Consider the following 19,577-nt stretch of genomic DNA (forward strand, 5'->3'; position numbering starts at 1 on the left):
TTAAAAACAACCAGACATTTTTCCTACGTGGGCAGCGGTATGTAGGTGTCTGTGTGGGAAATGCCCCATGATAAACGCTCACCTCCACATTCATGATTGAGATTCCAGTTCCCGTTGAATTGCTGCTAACTTGCACAAAGCGAGAAGAAAACAAACGTCTGGCTAGTTGGCCGGAACACAATCCGGATTCTCTGAATTCGCTAGCTGAAAGTACTTATTGGATTGGGGTAGGGGAGTCTGGGTGCACAGCAATCCGCGGTCTATCGGTTTAATGAGGTTGAGCTGGTTGTTACCTCTCTGGCTGTGTCCCCCTGTACCACACAGCTTACTCAAACGAGCAAGCGTTGGCGTTGGATTCCGAGGCATTTGTAGGTTGGCGTATAACGTCAAAGGAAGCGGGACTGTCCAAGAGATTGTTTTCTTTTGAAAGTCATGTTTCAAACACTTGGCCCTCAAATTAGCACTTAAAGCAGAAACTGGTGGGAAACATACCCGGCATCGAACAGCTTGGCTGGTGTTTTCGCTGTTTGAAATTCGGAAGAAAATCCGATCTTTAAAAATCCCGAAAGACGGAAGGATGCGGCAAAGATCCATTTGGACGATTGTATAATTATTCAGATTCATGTGATCATTAATGTTTATAGCGTTAAGTATATAACATGCACAGGCCGAACTGTGGGACAGGAACAACTGAGATTTGCTACCATGCTTCGTTTATCCCAGTGCCGCGTCACGATTGTGAACATTGGTCACTAATACAATGCCGTGTACTGTCGAGAGCTGATATTCTGCATCTCCAGGTTACAGGGAGAAAAAAAAAGTGCTTTGCTCTTCAAACGTTTGGTTAACGTTTCAGTCTTACTGAAACACAGGGTATTAATGAACCGCACAATCCAAATAAATACGTTCAGAGTATTATTGCGTATTTATTTTTCAATCGACTTTATAGCCGGTGTATTTTTTTAACCCGCTTCCCGAACATGCCAAGACCTTTACGGTTCTGTGCATTATTCTCAGGCGCAAAGTAAAATTCGAGTAATAATCCTTTAATTTTGGTGGGTGATTAAAACAGTCTGGGTGCGGCAGCAGAGAAGTTCCATCTTCCTTACGTACACATACATGCCAGTTCAATTGAAATAACATATGTACTTTTCAAGATATGAATCCCTACATACATTTGTGTATTTTTTAAAATGTCAAAGCTACTGAAGGTTCCAAGAGCAACAAGTGCCCCTATCTCTTGTTATATTGTTTTTAACAGTTAAATACTGGCAAATTCTAACATTATAGTGATGATCATTATCGTACTCTATATTATATATAAAATAACATCACACTGATGGTAGATCAACCAGAAATGGACATTCTTTAAAAAAAAGACTTCATTTTTAACAGGCAGAGATCCTTCGAAGGTTTCTGATGTCTGCCCACAACAGAGTATTAACCGGGATTTGTTTTTGAATTCTAATTTAACATGAGTTCCCAGGATTCCACGTCAGCGGGTTGGAGGGCTGAAAGCGATGGTTATGTAATGTACCACAGCGTACTGAGTACAGAAGGGGCAGCACATGCGAAATAATAGCAATGACAGAAGTTTTTCATCTGGTAGCTCGTTTCCAATTTCCCTCATCCTACTCTGTGTCGGTGAAAATTAAAAAATCCGAAACGCAAATATTTTATAAACAAAATATTATTAAAATGGTGGAGACCTAAACTCTGGAGTTCCCTCCCTATACCTCTCCGCCTCTCTACTCCTTTCCCTCCCTTAAGACACTCCTTAAAATCGACCTCTTTGACCAAACTTTATGTCATCTGTTCTAATATCTCCTTATGTGACTCAGTGTCATGTTATATTATGCCTCTGTGAGCTGCCTTAGCTTAGGACTTCTTATATAATGTTAAAGGCGCTATATAATAAATACAAGTGGTTGTTGTTTGAACTTGACAGATCGGTCATTAAAACTGATTTAAAACTGCTGGAGGGTAATTGCATTCAGAGAGTGGGGTGTGTTGTAGACAAGGTGGAGCGCTCTCCACGCCTAGTTTAATCTGTAGAAATCATCGATCATCTCACCAGTTCAGCACTGCCACCCTTGGACTCTCTCTCCATTCATTGGACCTATTTACTACATGTCAATCTGAGTGGCGAAGGAACTCCTGTAAGGAAAGTATGCACTTCTTCAGCTAAATTAATTTTAATTAGCTAAGCATGAATTACTACTAACTAAATACTTATTTGAACAAGAAATTATCACGAAATCCATGCTAAATGTTGACCTCGATCTAAAATCCCTTTGACATTGTAATATTTCTTTATAGCTGGTCCTTTTGTTGTGGGAAATGATTGGATTAAAACACCTGTAACCTTGAAAACTTCAGGCGCAGAGTTGTGAAACCATCAAATTGTGGAGGTGGCTCTTTTTCCTCATCAAACGCACGCAAGAAAATTCAGAGGCGGATCATGCCCTCTCAGTACACCCTCCCACCCCCGCAGCTTCCTGCACCTGTCTAGGGGAACTGGTTTTGAACAGATTACGAATGCAGTATTGCACCACATGTGTTTAGCAACGCTTACTGTGACCCAGCAACACAGATGCGACAGGGGCATTGCTGCTGTCTATTCGGCAGATACACAGTAACACGTGTATGATCTTTTACATGGTATGTGCAGCAATCCGGACACAAACCACGGGTTTCTGTGATGATGTGAGGTGTTCAACGACCCTTCTACTTCGGCCACGGCTGAACTGATTGAACGGCTGAGCGTCGCTTTTGAAAAGGGGTAAGGTATTGGGTAACCGATTCTTTAGTAAACTTACGAGCTTCTGACCTTTTACTTTCGGGAAGGGAGAAAAGCTTTTTTACACAATATTATCCCAATGATGAGTACATCTGAAACTGAATAGTTCTGGTAGTAAGATCGGGGTGAGGTCGTCAATCAGCGGCTTTACAGTTTTCCGAGAAATAATCCTATACAATGCACATAATCTGAAATCCAACGTTATATTCTAGAAACAATTAAAAATTACTCTTCTTTAATCACTAAAATTGTTATTTTTTCCCCGGATCTGAGCAATAGATTTGAAATCCTGATTGACGTGTTAACAGCAAGCGTGTACATTGAGTAGCCCAGATGTGGCTTTTTAAAAATTCTTTCATTGGATATGGGCGTCAATGTCAAGGCTAATATTTGTTGTCCCCTACTAGTCTTTGGACGGGGTGGCTTGCTAGACAGCGAAGTTTCAATCACATTGCCCTGGGACTGGAGTCACATGTAGGTCAGATTTCCTTCCCTAAAGGGACATGAGTGAACCAGATGGGTTTTAACTGTAATTGATGGTAGTCCTAGAGCTAGATTTATATTTCACTTGCCTTGTTGGGATTTGAACCCATATCGCCAGAGCATTAGCCTAGGTTTCTGGATTAATAAGGGAGTGATACTACCCGCTGCACCACTGTCTCAGGGTTATGTAACTGAGCAAACTCTGCAATGGAGGACCCCAGATCAATATAGTTTAAATTCTAAGGACAATACTGTAGCAAGGCATCAACATAGGTGGAGTTCTGACGTCCCATGTTGCTCAGTCCCTGATATCAGGGACCTTGATACTAAGTGCAGCAATACTGTGAACCACGTCCTATGGAGGAAAATGGAACTTCCATGCTGCTTAATGCTGATTAACAGAGTCCTGAGAGAATGGCACCCATTTGCGTGCTCAGCTGCAATTGGGAAGATCAGGTGGGACCAAAAAGATACTGTTCCTTTCTGTAACCAACCAACAACTTTTTCACAATGAAGGCTAATAAAGCTCCACAGAAGTCTATCTTTGGTGAAATAAGCAAGGCTTTTTTGCATTCACTGAGGACTTCACTGTAAAACAATTGGGGCATGTCTTTCCCTACAGCCAACATAATAGATCACATGCCATCTTCTAACATTCACTGTCATACTATACTTACTAAAAGTCCAGGCTCCACCATTTATATCTATTTTGGTTTTTTTCTCTCTGGATAGCTTGCAATTGAGATTGTTCTTGGAATGACAATTTTTGTCTCTTAGCAGTGAATCTTCTACAGTGTTGTTCGTGGTAAGTCAGATGATAACTTGCTTTACAAAATATATAAATGCAAGTTCTTTTCCTTTTACAAAGACACACTTTTATGCATGATGTATTTATTCTGCTGAGAAGATATTACAGCTGTAAATCGGAAATCAGTAAGATGCTAATTACTGTTGGAAAGAGAGTGTTTAGAGTGCAAATGTTTACAAATTTCAATGGAGTTGCATACAATCTACAGCACAGAAACAGATCATTTGGCCCAATTGGTATATGCCAGAATTTATACTCTACATGAGCTTCCTTCCACTCTAACTACCTCTTCCTACACTGTCCCATATGCCTCCATTTCCTTGTTCCTCATGTATGCATCACATCAATAGCTTTTGCTTCAGCCACTCCAGGTTGCTGTGAGTTCCAAATTCTCACCACTCTTTGTGTAAAGAAATTCCTTTTAAATTCTTTGTTTGAACTGTTGGCAACTGTCCTATATTTATGTTCCCGTTATGAACTCAATCACAAGTAGAGGATGAAGGGTTGCTCAACTCCCATGAAATATTTTTGAAAAATGTTTGTTCTATGTCTCTGAGAGAACTCTTACAAATTTTTTTTATTGGGACTATAAAAAAAATAACCCCTCACTCATCGCTGGTAAGTAGCTGCAAAAATAATCCAGTTACTTGAGTAGATTCCTGAATGTAATCTAGGAAATCAATTCTTTAGCTTGTGGATTTTTATGATGAACATCAAAGAATATTACAGTTTAATGTTTATATTCTTGCATCTTTCTTTACAAATATATCAGCAACACAACTTAGTGCATTAAAATAGAACATATTAAATAAAAGTTTTGCATTTAAAATATTTTAAAGTTCCATCCAAATATGAATAATGGTATAAGAACAAAATACTGTGGATGCTGGAAATCTGAAATAAAAACAAAATGCTGGAAAAATTCAGAAGATCTGGGATAATGGTATAATTCTTACACTAGTTGATAGCCGTTTTGTTCCACTTTTGTTATTCATAGGAAAAATCATAATTTTCAAATTCTCAGTATAAAGTAAAGAATGCTAGTTCAGGAACTGGGTGGTGTATTGGATTTGTCATGGGCTTTCTCTGCTGGAACCTAGATTCAAATGACCCCAGACTGATGGGATAAAAATCTCCTCTGATTGGAAACATCCTATTTAGAATCTGCTCAGTTTACTTTCAAAAGGCCACAGGACTATGTTATAAAATTGGGTAATCCTCTAGATTGTGCTTGTTGCTGTAATTTGTTTGAGGTTTACATCTGATGTGTCAGTTCTTTCATTAATTAATCTTTTCAGACTTATTAATATATCTAAAGTCAGCCATGGTGCAATACCTGGTCTCTAATCATTCGACTTCATAATTATTTACCAGAATTATATTGGGGCAACATATGGCATCATCTCATTGCCAAGCCCATGAACATTTCCACCTGACGTAAACCAACTTCATAACCCAAGCCTTATTGATTGCTTTTACAAGCAAGATCAATATTTGCGGATATATGGGAGGCAGTGGGATAGCAAGTGTTATGAACATCTTAGAGACTGGTAACTTTTAAAAAAGAGATTTGAATTCCCAGTGACTGACTCAAAAGGACCACATGACATGATTTCATGTTTTAACACTGTATTGGAACAAAAAAACCTAATAACATCAACTAAACATTACTTAGGCCACTAAGAAGCCCTTCTGTTTTCAGTAGCTGTTGTTTTCTTCTCACTCCCATTCCTGAATCTGACTGCCTGAGAGTCTGTTCTCCCACAACACACATGTCCAGGTGTGAGAGCTGGCATTTGGTTTTCAATCGGACTTGACCTGGGGCACATGTAACCAGGACACACAGGCTTATCAGTCAGAACTAGTGGGAGATCATATACCTTGAATTTAATGAGATGTTAAAACATAATCATCTTATAAAACCTTGCATTTGTAACACAAGTTTAAATCAAACTTTAAGAATATAGCTGTATACATCCTTTTGTTCTAACAAGTTCAGACATTAATTGTCTTCACAAATTTTATAGTGAATACTCCCATTAATATTCAACATTTCCCTCCTCATTTCATAGCCATGTTTGATTCATCTTTTGTCTTTCATATGTCTGGCTGAAATGAAATGTATAGCTATTTACAATGTCTCAGCTTTTTAAATATTTGAGTAAGCTATTAAACCCATATGCAGTCACCTTGTGAAAATAGTCAGCAGACGTGATGTCTTGAACTTTACTTCCCCATCTTTTCCTTCAGAATAGATTATCCCTATGAAAAATAGCTCCCCCAGCCACAGGGTTCTTGTGTATCCTGGTATTAATGGCTCCACCATTGGCAGTTAGTTGTCAAAGTCCTAACTCCTACAACTCCCTCGCTCAACCTCTCAGCCTCTCTATCTCTTGTTCTTTTAAGACGCTCTGGAAAACCTACCTCTTTGACTGAGCATTTCATCATCAGCCCCAACGTTTCCTTATGTGGTTCAGTATCCAATTTTGTTTGATAATGCTCCTGTGAAGTACTTTGGGACATTTTACTATGTTAAAAGTATTACATAAATGCAAGTTCTTGTTCTTACTGTGCACTTCCAGCTGTTTAAAAACAAAATAGCATGCATTAGTGGTACAGTGCATGTTAAGAATGTGTTGTTGTGCTTTTATATTGCTGTGACACTTTATATATACCGTCTGGTTTATTTGTATCAATGTAATTTGAAACAAATGTGCTTTTCTTTGTGAGTTAACTAATGGGCACTCTATTTAATTAAACAGCAGGGTATAGTGTAGTCCTTATGTTACAGGACTAGTAATCCAGAGAACCTGACTGATAATGCAGTGAATAAATAAGTTCAAATCCCACCATGGCAATTTGAGAATTTAAATTCCATTTTAAAATTACCTGGACTAAAAGTTGACTTCAAAAATAATAATTATGAAGCAATCAGTCACCAAAAACACAACTAGTTCACAAACATCCCCAATGGAAAGAAACTTTCCACTCTTCTTTGTTCTGACCTATATTGGCTCCTCTGTTTGAATTTTAACTGTCCTATGAAGCAAGACACTTGGTTTTATGAAACCACTATAGCATTTCAAGAAGGTGGCCCACCACCAACACCACCACCTCTGTAAGTAAATGTTGACTTTATTGGTACTGCCCACATCCTGAGAATAAATTTAAAAAATTGATTACAGTCATATTGACTTTAAATTAAATTGAACATTTTTCCTGTACATTGTTGTTGCAAGATCTTAAATGAATTAATAAAGAGCCAGCACACATTTTCATTATAGTAGCACCCAAAAGATATCTTCACCATTGTTGTCACTAAGAAACAACCTCCTGGTTCATTGCACCAAAAGGATGACAGAAAAATGAGGTGATTCACATTTTGGATGGGGAGCTGAGGAATTAAAACTCATCTGGTGACCTTGAAGAAGCTGCTTCTTAAGATATTCAATTAATCTATGGTGTAAATTATTAGTCACCGGTGCCATGTGTTTCTAATCAAATGCCGATTTTATGACAGATAATATTTTTCTGTCGGCTGACTTCCTTTAATTACTGTTTTATATCACAATAAACTGGCGAAGCAGTTGACATAGTCTCTCACTTTAATCAGTCTGCCTGTCACACATGAGCTTAATTTTGATTCTAATTTTTTTCTGGAAAGAGTCAGTCTTCATTTTTGAACCAGTATAATAATCTTCACTTAGCAATTAAGCAATTTAATCACTGGTGTTCAATAGAAATGGTGTTCAAATGAAATAAGGCAGTTCACAATGTTCTTTTTCATAAATGTAACTAATAAATAATACAGCAAATTGAATTACAAAAATGCTAACCTTTTAATGGGGTGTTGTCGCATTTCTTCCTTTGAACTACAAGTTCAGATACAAAGTCAGGTACCAGCTAGAGAGAGTGGGTGGGGTTGGGTGGAGTTGAATTACTATTTCCTATTGAAGCCAGGGGTACTAGAGGAGCAATTTTCAGGTACTGACTAAAATACTTATGAATAATTTCTTTGGCATTCGTTGACAGCGATCACTATCATAATTGTAACTTAATAGTATAATTCAGGTTTCTGCCTAGACAAAACATACTAGAGTATTCTCCGAGGTAAGTAGGATCATCAATATTGCTTTTCATGAAAACAACCTCTAGTAATCTAATAGGTCTTTGTTATTCCCATAGGTTTAAAGCAATTGAATGCAAATCAGTTCAACTTATCTTGTAATATATTTGATTTGTTGGTTTGGTACAACTGTACTTATTTCAGTCAGATGATGGACAGAAATTAAATAGTTCACATAATATACTGTGTCTAGTTTGTTGAACATGAGACTTTTATTTATTGAATTAATATGTGGCTTTCCACTTGAACCATGCCTCTATACATTATAAATTAGTCTTTATTAAAATTACTATTGTAGATGATTAGATTGAGAATTATATGTCAAGTCTGCCACTGGATCTACTCTTCAGTATGTCACTTCTAGTCTCAGTGTGATGTGTAAGTTGAGGTAAACCTGCTTAGGGGTCTATATTTCGGAAGGGAGGCTGGGTTCAATTTGACAATGCTGTTTGAAATGTTGCATTTTTAGGGTCCGATGCAAGTTTTTTTATATCACGCCAGCACTTGAGTTGCAAATTAAAGTATGAGAATATAGGAAGTAAATTTAAAGCTGCATCCTATTGATGTATTAACATTTTTTTTATAAATTGGAGTAAATGATCTGGTACAGCAGTTCTGAGGTTGATAAATGAAAGCACTATTAGTTCAAGCATTTGTTCAAAATGTTTCCTGAAGTGAATTAAGAGGAATTTTAGACAGAGGCCTATTACCTTCATACAAAGTTGAACACAAATGCAAAAGCAAAATATTGCGGATGCTGGAAATCTGAAATAAGAACAAAAAATGCTGCAAAAACTCAGCAAGTGGGGCAACATATGTGGAGAGAAACATGTCAGGCCAATGACTTTTCATCAGAACATTAAATACAAGTGCATTGAGCTAAGCTAAGGCACACGCATCCATCAATTTAGTGGTAGGCATCAGTGTGTCTCGGGAGACGATGGACTGCATTACTTCTGGATTGAATATTGTCTGTTGTAGCTATAGTGGCCGACTCATGAGTGTCAGTGCCTTCTACAGTTGGCACAGGTGAATAGTGTTGACCCGAGGTCGACTGATGCTTTTTCTTCCATCTCGTCATTTTTGTCCCTTGCTTTTCCACAACCTTCCTAACTATTCATCTCCAGGCATTCAAGTCAGCAGTAAGGACTTCCAATACATTGATTCTGATCCTGGTTAACTTGAGATCTCGTTTGCAGATTCTTTGTATCGCAGATGTTGGTCTCGTATCAATAGCAAGTTCATTATGGAGCATGTCTTTGGGAATGCAGTCTTCATCCATTCGTTATCCAGCCAACCGAGTTGCTGCTGACTCAAGAGGGCAAACATGCTGAGGATCCCTGCATGCTGGTGTGCTCCCACATGTGGCATTCTGTCCTGCCAGGAGATGCCCAATATTTGACTGAGGTAGCTGAGGTGGAAGCTGTTCAGCCGCTTTCCTTGGCTTTCATAAGTTGTCCATGTCGTGCACCTGTAAACGTGGATGCTGAGGACACAAGTCTGGTACACATGGGGCTTTCTATTTTCAGTTAGTTTGCTGTTGGTTCACACTCACTTTCTCAACTTTGACATAACAGCTGCAACCTTGGCAATCCTGGTGCTGATTTTGACTTCAAGGGACAGGTTGCTGGTGATTGTTGATCCAAGGTATGTGAAGCTGTTGACGGCCACCAGAGTGAGGTTGTTGTTGTTGATGGAAGGTGGTGTCTCTACCTCCTGGGCCATAACTTTAATCTTCCTGACATTGTCGGGATTGTTAGTCCAAACTCCTTGCAGGCCCGGGTGTACTGATCTACCAATTGCTGCAAGTGAACTTCAGTGTGGGATGTCATCAGCAGACAGCAACTCATGGACTAGGACTTTACGCACTTTGGTCTTGGCATACAGTCTTGCCAAGTTGGACAGCTTGTTATCAGCTCATGGTATGCAGGTGGAGAAGCAGCATGGAGAAGAATATGCCCAGGATAGTTGGCGCCAGGATGCAGCCTTGCTTTACCTTGCTGCTAATCTTAAAAGCCTCTGACAATGCTCCATTGTAACTGATGGAAGCATGTCCTTGTGGAAAAAAGAAAGGACACCCAGGAGTCTAGGAGGGCAGCCAATATTCTAGCAGTTTAAAAAAATGCATCTCTGCTGACAAGGTCGAAGGCCTTGATGAGGCCTATGAAGGTAATGTAGAGTGGAGTGGTCTGTGCTGTTCGCAGCACTCCTCTTGTAACTGCCAAAGTGAGAAAATCATGTCAACAGTTGATCTGCCAGCTCTGCAGCCACACCAAGGCTCAGGATAAGTGAGTGATTCCAGGGTCAGCAATCTGGTGAGAGCATGTAAAGGCATTCCCCATAATAATTAACAAGGAGATGCCTCGGTAATTGTTGCAGTTACTGTGATCCCCCTTGTTTTTGTACAAGGTGATCATGTTAGTATCACGCATGTCTTGAGACACAGAGCTTTCCTTCCAGCAGACAGACAGAGATTCATGAAGATGCTGCAGCAGTGCCAGTTTCCCACTTTGATTTCAGGTGGAATGCCATCATTTCCTGGGGCTTTACCACTGATCTTTTTGAGGTCTGCTATGTGGGATCACAGTTTAGCTCCTACATGACAGGAAAATTTTGAATGAGGTCAAGAGCTTCTTCAGTGACAACGTCCTCTATTGTGTAGAGTTCGATGTAAAGCTCTACTCACCATTCCATCTGCTTGCTAGTTTCAGTGATGATTGTCCCTGTCTTTGTCTTCAGGGGGTTTATTTGGTTGCTGATGGGCACATCACTTTTTTAATTCCTTCATAAATCCCTCTAGTCAGCACTGTGATTAGTTGCGAGTGATGACGATACAGTTGAGGGCAGTGTGGCCGGTGATAAGGTCTATCTGGTGCCAGTGTTGTGATCTCAGATGTCTCCAGGATTCCTTGTGGTGTGGCTTGATTTGGAAATAGTTGTTCATCAGAGTATAGCAACCTCCATTTATTTTTGTTCATTTTACCAATCCCTTGATGCCCTATGAAGCTTGGCCAAATAGTGTAGTCAGTACCAATGTAGCAGTAACAGTGTAGTCAGTACCAGCTCTGAAGAAGTCATATGGACTCGAAAATTTAACTCTGTTTTTCTCTCCACAGATGCTGTTAGACCTGCTGAGCTTTTCCAGCATCTTTTGTTTTTGTTTCAGATTTTCAGCATTCCCAGTATTTTGCCTTTAGTCAGTACCAATGCTTACGTTGAAATCCCTTAGAAGATAAAGTCCCTCGGTGCTGGGTGTTCTGCTGATTGCAGCGTCAAATGTCTCATAAAATTGATCTTTGACATTTGGGGTGGAGGTGATTGTACATGTCAGGGCACAGATGCACATGAGGTTAACTGGGCCCACATTTCTTTACAAGCAAAGAATAAGAAGTTTCTCTGAAACTGCTGTGGTGAGGGTTCAATCATCGCGAGTAGAGTGCAAAACCCACCCCATGCTCACATGTTGCTACTTGGGCTGTGTGGTGTTTCTCTTTAGGGGATACACTCTGAGCGGGCCTAGTTTCCTATGGTGCAGCGATGTCCACATTGAGCCTTAAGGTTTTTGTCAATCACAGCTGTATTGCATGTGTCAGCAATCTGCAGAGGGTCATTGGTAATGCCAGGGTACATGGTCCTTATATTCCAGCTTGCAATGCAAAAAACTGGTGTCTTCATTGTTGAGTTTGTCTTGCATGGTGCATAGATTATCGACCCACCTATTGAAAGATGACTCTCTAAGCTCCAAGCATCCGTTGAAGTAAGGAGATCATGGCAGCATGGCAGCACTTAATTGATTGGGCTCTGCCCAACAGTTATCCAATGAAACACAATGATCTCACCATCAGAAGTAACCCCTGATGCTCATACTCTACACCATTTGAACGAGAGCTTATAACCGGTGGCTGTTTGTTTGTTTCTTCCTGTGTTGTGCCAAAGTTAAAGCACAAAGCTAGAGTGTCCTCTCCAGGGCACAGGCCTGGTCAAATAGTCTGGAGATCCTGAGTTACCCAAGTATCGGGACCCCTTCTCAGCATTGCTAGTATTGTTCAAAGGAAAAGATAAAACCCCCAGTACTGTTTGGTACCAGCTCTGCTGCAGGAGCTGTCAGAAAGGTGCTTGATAAGTGGCAAGTACAGGATTCCACTTTGGATTTTCTGATGGGGTTTATTCCCTTAGCTGCCTTCTCTCCCAAGTCACCCACAAAGCAGTGGGGCTATTTACCCATAGATGGGGGTGTGGCTCGTGGACACTAGAGCATAACCTCACGCTGGTGGGCCTGCATGCCAAGCCTCCTTTGAGTCCCCTATAGCTTAGCTCGGTACTGGGGATACCCATATTACGTATGTCACCATGGGGAGGCACTTCATAGGGCTTACTGATGAAGAGGCTATGTACTAGTAGGACAGGCTCTCTTACACACCCTGCTCTCTTTTTCACAATACTTGTCCTGCTAGACAACAGTGAGAACTGAAAGCGAGAGGTGATGAGCAGACTAACTGCTTGGCACCACCCAATATGTTAACAAACTTAATGCATCACATCAACTAAAGACACACCCATTGATTAATGATAAAACTTATTAACTCTATAACACAAGCAGATTTCTTTGTAGATATCCCACCCCTTACCATATCTTCGTAGTTCAAAGGCTTTTCCACAGCCCTATTTATGCTTTCCACTAGGACATGAGTCCCACTCCAGTTTAAATGGAGTTCCATTGGTGCAGCTCCTTCCTGTCCCAGTTTTGATGCCTGTTCCCCATGAAAATGAATCCATCAGTCCCACACCAATCCCTTAGCATGTGTTAACTCACTTGATCTTTCCGTCTCTATGTCAATTTGCACATGGCTTGCGTAATGATTATTACCCTTGAGGTCCTACTTTTTAAATTTGGTTCCTAACCAGTACTGCCTCAACAGAACCTCATCACTGTTCCTACCCACATCATTTGTTCCAGCATAGACCATGACAACTTAATTTACCCCCTCCTTTTCCAAATTCTTCTTCAGATGTACTGAGAGATTCTTTATCCTGGCACTACCCAACTTAACCTTTGGGTGAGGCTGCAGAGGATGCCATCTATCTCCTTTACATGGAATTCACTATCATTATCACATTTCTAGGCTCACCTTTTCCCCCCATCCTTTGGACAGCCCTCTAAGCAAAGTGCCTTAGTCTGCATTGAGGCTGTTACCGCACAGTCTTTCTCCTTGCTGTCACAGGCAGTGAGTATATCACACCTACAAAAGCAAAATACTGTGGATGCTGGAAATCTGAAATAAAAGCAAAAAATGTGATAGGGTGGAGGGTAGGGGAGATTAAATGGCAAATGATTTCATGATGCCACAGCCAAAGAGAGTGGTAATGGGTGTAGTAAAGAAACCATAGTTGTGTCCAAATGAAGCGTGATTGGTTACATACCACCCCATCTCTCTGACCTTCACCCTATCACTGACTTTCTTCTCTTGTGTTCTTCCTGCTCTCTTCCCCACCTGCCACCTCCCACCTTCCACTGGCCTAAAACCTCTTCCATTTCTATCTTTTTTCAGTTCTGGTGAAAGGTCATCTTGAACAGAAATATTAACGTTGTTTCTCTCCACAGATGCTGCCTGACCTACTGAACATTTCCAGAATTTTTTGTTTTTGTTTCAGTTTATCATACCTGTTGGACAGGACCAGTATGAATGGTAAACGCAAAATACTGTGGATGCTGGAAATCTGAAACGAAAACAAAAAATGCTGGAAAACTCAATGGCTGTGACACCATCGGTGGAGAGAAAGACTGAGTGAATGTTTTGAGTCCATATGACTCTTCTTCAGAGCCAAAGGGAAGGAGAAATGTGGTGAAATATATACTGTTTAAGGGGCTGGAACAGGTGAAGCTGGATAGAAGGCCAGCAATGGGTGGAGGCAAAGGAGAGATTGCAAAAGATGTCATAAACATAAGGTCAAAGGGGCGTTAATGTTGGTGATACTGGCTAAAGGTGGTGCTAATGGTAACATTAAGAGTAGAAAGCAGAATGTGTAAATGGCCGGACCAGGGTAAGCACTCTGGAAAGAACAACATGAGCAAGTAACAGATGGCCCTAGTGGGGGTGGGGTGGAGGGAGGGGATGGTGGTGGGAAAAAAGATTGAAAATAGGCTTAAAGCTGGGGATAAAACAATGAATAAAAATGGAAATACATTTAGAAAATAATAATAATTCTAAAAAGTGGAAAAAATAAACAAATAAATTTTTAAAAAAAATGAATATTGAAAAAAGGGGATCATAAAGGGGTGAGGATGGAAGAGAGAGTTCGTGGTCTGAAGTTGTTGAACTCAATGTTAAGTCCAGAAGGCTGTAAAGTACCTAATTGGAAGATGAGGTGCTGTTCCTCCAGTTCGCGTTGAGCTTCACTGGAACATTGCAGCAGGCCAAGTGGGCGTGAGAGCAGGATGGTGTGTTGAAATGGCAAGTGACAGGAAGATCTGGCTCATCCTTGCGGGCAGACCGAAAGTGTTCCGCAAAGTGGTCACCCAGACTGCGTTTAGTCTCTCCAATGTAAAGGAAACCGCATTGGGAGCAGTGAATGCAGTAGACTAAATTGAATGAAGTGCAAGTGAAGTGCTGCTTCACTTGAAAGAGGTGTTTGGACCCTTGGACGGTGAGGAGGGGGGAAGTAAAGGGGCAGGTGTTGCACCTTCTGTGACTGCATGGGAAGGTGCTGAGGGAGAAAGTTGAGGTGTTGGGGATGATGGAGGACTGGACCAGGGTGTCCCAGAGGCAATGGTCCCTATGGAATGCTGACAGTGGGGAATGAAGGGAAAATGTATTTGGTGGTGGCATCATGCTGGAGTTGATGGAAATGGCAGGGGATGATCCTTTGAATGCGGGGGCTGGTGGGATGAAAAGTGAGGACAAGGGGGACCTTATCATGGTTCTGGGAGGGAAAGGAAGGTGTGAGGGCAGAGGCACGGGAGATGGGTCGAACACGGTTGAGGGCACTGTTAACCACCATGGGTGGCAAACCTTGGTCAAGGAAGAAGGAAGATATGTCAGAAGCACTGTTTTGGAAAGTGGCATTTTGGTACAGATGCAACGGAGGCAAAGGAACTGAGAGAATGGGATGGAGTCCTTACAGGAAGCAGGTTGTGAGGAGCTGTAGTCGAAGTAGCTGTGGGAGTCGGTGGGCTTGTAATGAATATTGGTGGACAGTCTATCACCAGAAATTGAGACACAGAGGTCAAGAAAGGGAAGGGAAGTGTTAGAGATGGACCATGTGAAAGTGATGGTGGGGTGGAAATTGGAAGTAAAATTGATAAAACTTTTCCAGGTCCAGACAAGAGCATGAAGCGGCACCAATACAGTCATTGATGTACCAGCAAAAGAGTTGTGGGAGGGGGCCTGAGTAGGACTGGAACAAGGAATGTTCCACATTCCCCATAAAGAGACAGGCATAACTGGGGCCCATGCGGGTACCCACAGCCACACCTTTTATTTGGAGGAAGTGAGACAAGTTGAAGGAGAAATTGTTCAGTGAGAGAACAAGTTCAGCCAGACAGAGGAAAGTGGTGGTGGATGGAAATTGTTTGGGCCTCTGTTCAAGGAAGAAGCGGAGAGCCCTAAGACCATCCTGGTGGAGGATGGAGGTGTAGAGGGATTGGATGTCCATGGTGAAGAGGAGGCAAGTGGGGCCAGGGAACTGGAAATTGTTGATATGATGTAGGGCATCAGAGGAATCGCGGATGTAGGTGGGAAGAGACTGGACAAGGGGAAAGAGAACGGAGTCAAGGTAGGAAGAAATGAATTCCATGGGGCAGGATCAAGCTGACATGATCAGTCTACCGGGACAGTCCTGTTTGTGGATTTTGAGGAGGAGGTAGAAGTGGGCAGTCCGAGGTTGGGAGACTATGAGGTTGGAAATTGTGGACGGCAGACCTCCAGAGGAGATAAGGTCAGTGATAGTCCTGGAAACAATGGCTTGATGTTCGGTGGCGGGGTCATGGTCCGGGGGGAGGTAGGAGGAAGTGTCTGCAAGTTGGCGTTCAGCCTCTGCAAGGTAGAGGTCAGCACACCAGATAACAATGGCACCACCCTTGTTGGCAGGTTTGATTACAAAGTCAAGATTGGACCTGAGAGAATGGAGTGCGGCAAGTTCAGAAGGAGACAGGTTAGAGTGAGAGGAGCAGAGAAATTGAGACGGCTGATGTCATGCCGACAGTTCTCAATGAAAAGATCAAGAGCAGGTAAGAGGCCAGAGGGAGAGGTCCAGGTGGAGGGAGAATACTGGAGATGGGTGAAAGGGTCCATGGAACAGGGGTAGGACTCCTGCCCGAACAAGTGAGCACGGAGACGGAGGTGGCGGAAGAAGAGTTCAGCATCATGCCGAGCCCGGAATTCATTGAGGTGAGGGCGTAAGGGTATGAAACTGAGTCCTTTGCTGAGTACTGAATGTTCAGCATTGGAGAAGGGAAGGTCAGGGGGTATGGTGAATACAAGGGCTGGGATTAGAAGACAGTTTGGGGTCAGAGGGACGGGAAGGGGTAGAGGGTCCTGGATGGGCGTTGGTATCAATGAGTTGTTGGAGCTTGCACTCCTTAGCACCTAAAAGAAAGAGACAAAATTTCTTGTTAAGGCACCAGTATGAACGGTGCCTCCTTCTTAATCTCTCCTGAGCCCCCTCTGCCCAGCTCTCTATCGGCCAAACCTTCCTGAAACTGTGCTTTCCCCTGTGGTGTGACCATGTTCTGAACAAAACTATCCAAACACTTCTTATGTTCCAGATTCACTCAAGTTAGAGTCATTTCCTACCGATGTGGGAATCCAGGACAGTCTCGCTGCCCACAACTCTTGCAGTCAGAAGGCACAGCCTGTCCTACCACCTCTAGTCTTTTGCGTTTATTGATAGCCTGAATTAAAATTAAGTAGACAGCTTATGTTTAAAAAAACAAATTACTTACTTATTGTTTCCTCACCCTAACAGCACCTCTGCTCTGCTCACTGTAATATAACATTTCCAGATTTACTTCTGCTCTGCCACTTTCAATTTCTGATTCTAGTCCCACTCTCACCTCTTTATCTCAGGCCCTGCATTTACACAGGATATTTGGCACAAAAACAGGACATTTGCCTAGCCCTTGTCCTTGCTGGTGTTTATGCTCCACTCCTCCCATCTTTCCTCATCTAAATCCACCATTATAATCCTCTATTCCCTTCTCCATCATGTGCATGTCTAGCTTCCCCTTAAATGTCTCTACACTACTCGCTCCAACCACTCCCTGTGGTAGCGAGTTCCAAATTCATACCACTCTTTGGATGAAGAGATTTATCCTGAATTCCCTGTTGGATTTCTTGGTGGCCATCTTATATCAATGGTCTCTAGCTGTGGGGATTCCCCACATAAGGGAAACATTTGTTCTGTATCAATTCTATCGAGACATTTCATAACTTTAAAGACTCCTATTAGGTCACACCCTCAGCCTTTTTTTTCCTCCCCCCAAGCCTACCACCCCAACACCCCACCAAGAGAAAAGAGACCCAGCCTGTCGATCGTTTTCTGATATGTATACCCGTACATTTCTGGTATCACCCTTGTAAATCACCTGTGCACCCTCTCCAGTGTGTCCAAATTCTTTTTCATAATGTGGTGACCAGAACTAAACTCATTACTCTTAAGTGTGGTGGTCTAACCAAGGTTGACTACAGGTTGCTGCAGCAAAGAAGAACTTCCCTTTAGGTTTCAGAGAGCCGTACATCCCTGTTGGAGCCCTGAGTGTGAAGCCCTCTTTCAACGATACCAACAAACTAGAAATCCAGCAGCAGCCGTAGCATTACTTGAATTTTTGGATAACAAGATGACAAAACTGGCTGGACTGCTTGGAATCAATGGACTTAATGCTCTCAAGCTGTCTAGGCTGGAACCTCCTGAGGAAAATTGGAGCATCAAACCCAGCAGAGGCTGCTAACCCACAAGTAAATGCAAATACTGATGCTGCAAAATTATTGGCCAACTCAAAGGGAACCCTCAATAAACAACACAAACAGGAGATCAAGAAAAAATTCAGAAGCAATGGCGAGTTGTCCAGAGTCTCCCCCACTGTCAGATGTCCTTGTGGAACTGAATGCTGCCTAGAACCAGAAAAACAGGCAAAGCTGCCAGGAAGGATGGTATCCCAAAGGACTTCTGCATCATCTTGGCCCACTGGCAAAACAATGGTTATTTGAACTTTTCTCAACTGTGGTGGAGAATGGCCACAGTCCCCAAATCTGGTGTGAGACGATGGTTATGGCCCTGCCAAAACCAAGGAAGCCAGCAGATGACTTTGGGAGCCACAGGTCATTTCACTGTGCTGTACAACCTATAAGCTTCTGGACTGGCTCATTCGTTTAAGGATTAGTGCTTTTAGCAACTCATACCTCCCCGCAAGAGTAGGCTGGCTTTATGTCCCAACACAGTTGCTGTACACAAGTCCTTGCTACCACTACAAACATTGAGGCTAGTTTTAATCACAAGCTCAAGACTGGAGCCACTTTCATAGATCTTTCCTCAGCCCATGATAGTGTGTGGAAACATGGATTGATGCTGAAACTGTTCCCATGTGTTAAACTACTCCAGCGATTGTGAATATTTTTGAGCAACAGAAGGATGAAGGTCTACCTACGAGACAAGGTCAGCACTCCAAAAGTACTAAACGGTCTCCCACAGGGAAGGGTCCTGGCACTGACACTTTTTAACATCTGCATAAGTGACACGCCCATCACATCATCACAAATTTATTTATGCTGACGATATTGCCTTGGCAACTCAGGAAAAATCTTTCCAGTATATGAAAGCCACGCTAAACTCCGACCTGTCAAAAATGGTTGAATATTTCTATAAATGGAGACTCCAACCATACCCAGCCAATCTCCATTGTCCCTGCATTCTACCTTGAAAATCGCAAGGCACACAACAACCTAAATGTCAGCATCTTTGGAGAAAAAGTGAGGCATGACCTGACTCCCACCTATCTTAGAGTGACCCTTGACTGCTCCTGTATTTAGCATCACCATCTCTGAAAGGTTGCTGGAAAGACCATGAGGTGCTTGAACATCATCCACAAGCTCACTGGCACAACCTGGGTGCAAGATCCACCATCCTCCGCACTTCTGCCAAAGCTCTGGTCTTCTTGACATCTGGGTTTTGAGCACAGTATGGGCCTCGTTGTTGCACTAAATTCATTGACAAACAATTTCACTCAGTAATGAGGATAATCTATGGAACTTTGAGATCAACTTGAGTTCAATAGTTACCAGTCCTGTCAAATATCACCCCTCCCTTCATTTGACGACATGCAGCAACACGCAGAGAAGTTACTCCCATGAGCAGCAACTTGGACT

General features: G+C 42.0%; 1 protein-coding gene across 1 annotated transcript in view; it reads left to right on the forward strand.

The window, feature by feature from the left end:
- The first annotated feature begins 2,559 nt into the window (after window positions 1–2,559).
- Window positions 2,560–19,577, forward strand: part of LOC121285298 (NGFI-A-binding protein 1-like) — a 73,545-nt gene continuing 56,527 nt past the window's right edge. The window contains exon 1 of the mRNA XM_041201725.1: window positions 2,560–2,782. The gene's annotated coding sequence lies outside the window, so the exon portion shown is untranslated. The remainder of the gene's footprint in view (window positions 2,783–19,577) is intronic.

The sequence above is a fragment of the Carcharodon carcharias genome, chromosome 12 (genome assembly GCF_017639515.1).
Source record: "Carcharodon carcharias isolate sCarCar2 chromosome 12, sCarCar2.pri, whole genome shotgun sequence".
Taxonomy (NCBI): Eukaryota; Metazoa; Chordata; class Chondrichthyes; order Lamniformes; family Lamnidae; genus Carcharodon; species Carcharodon carcharias.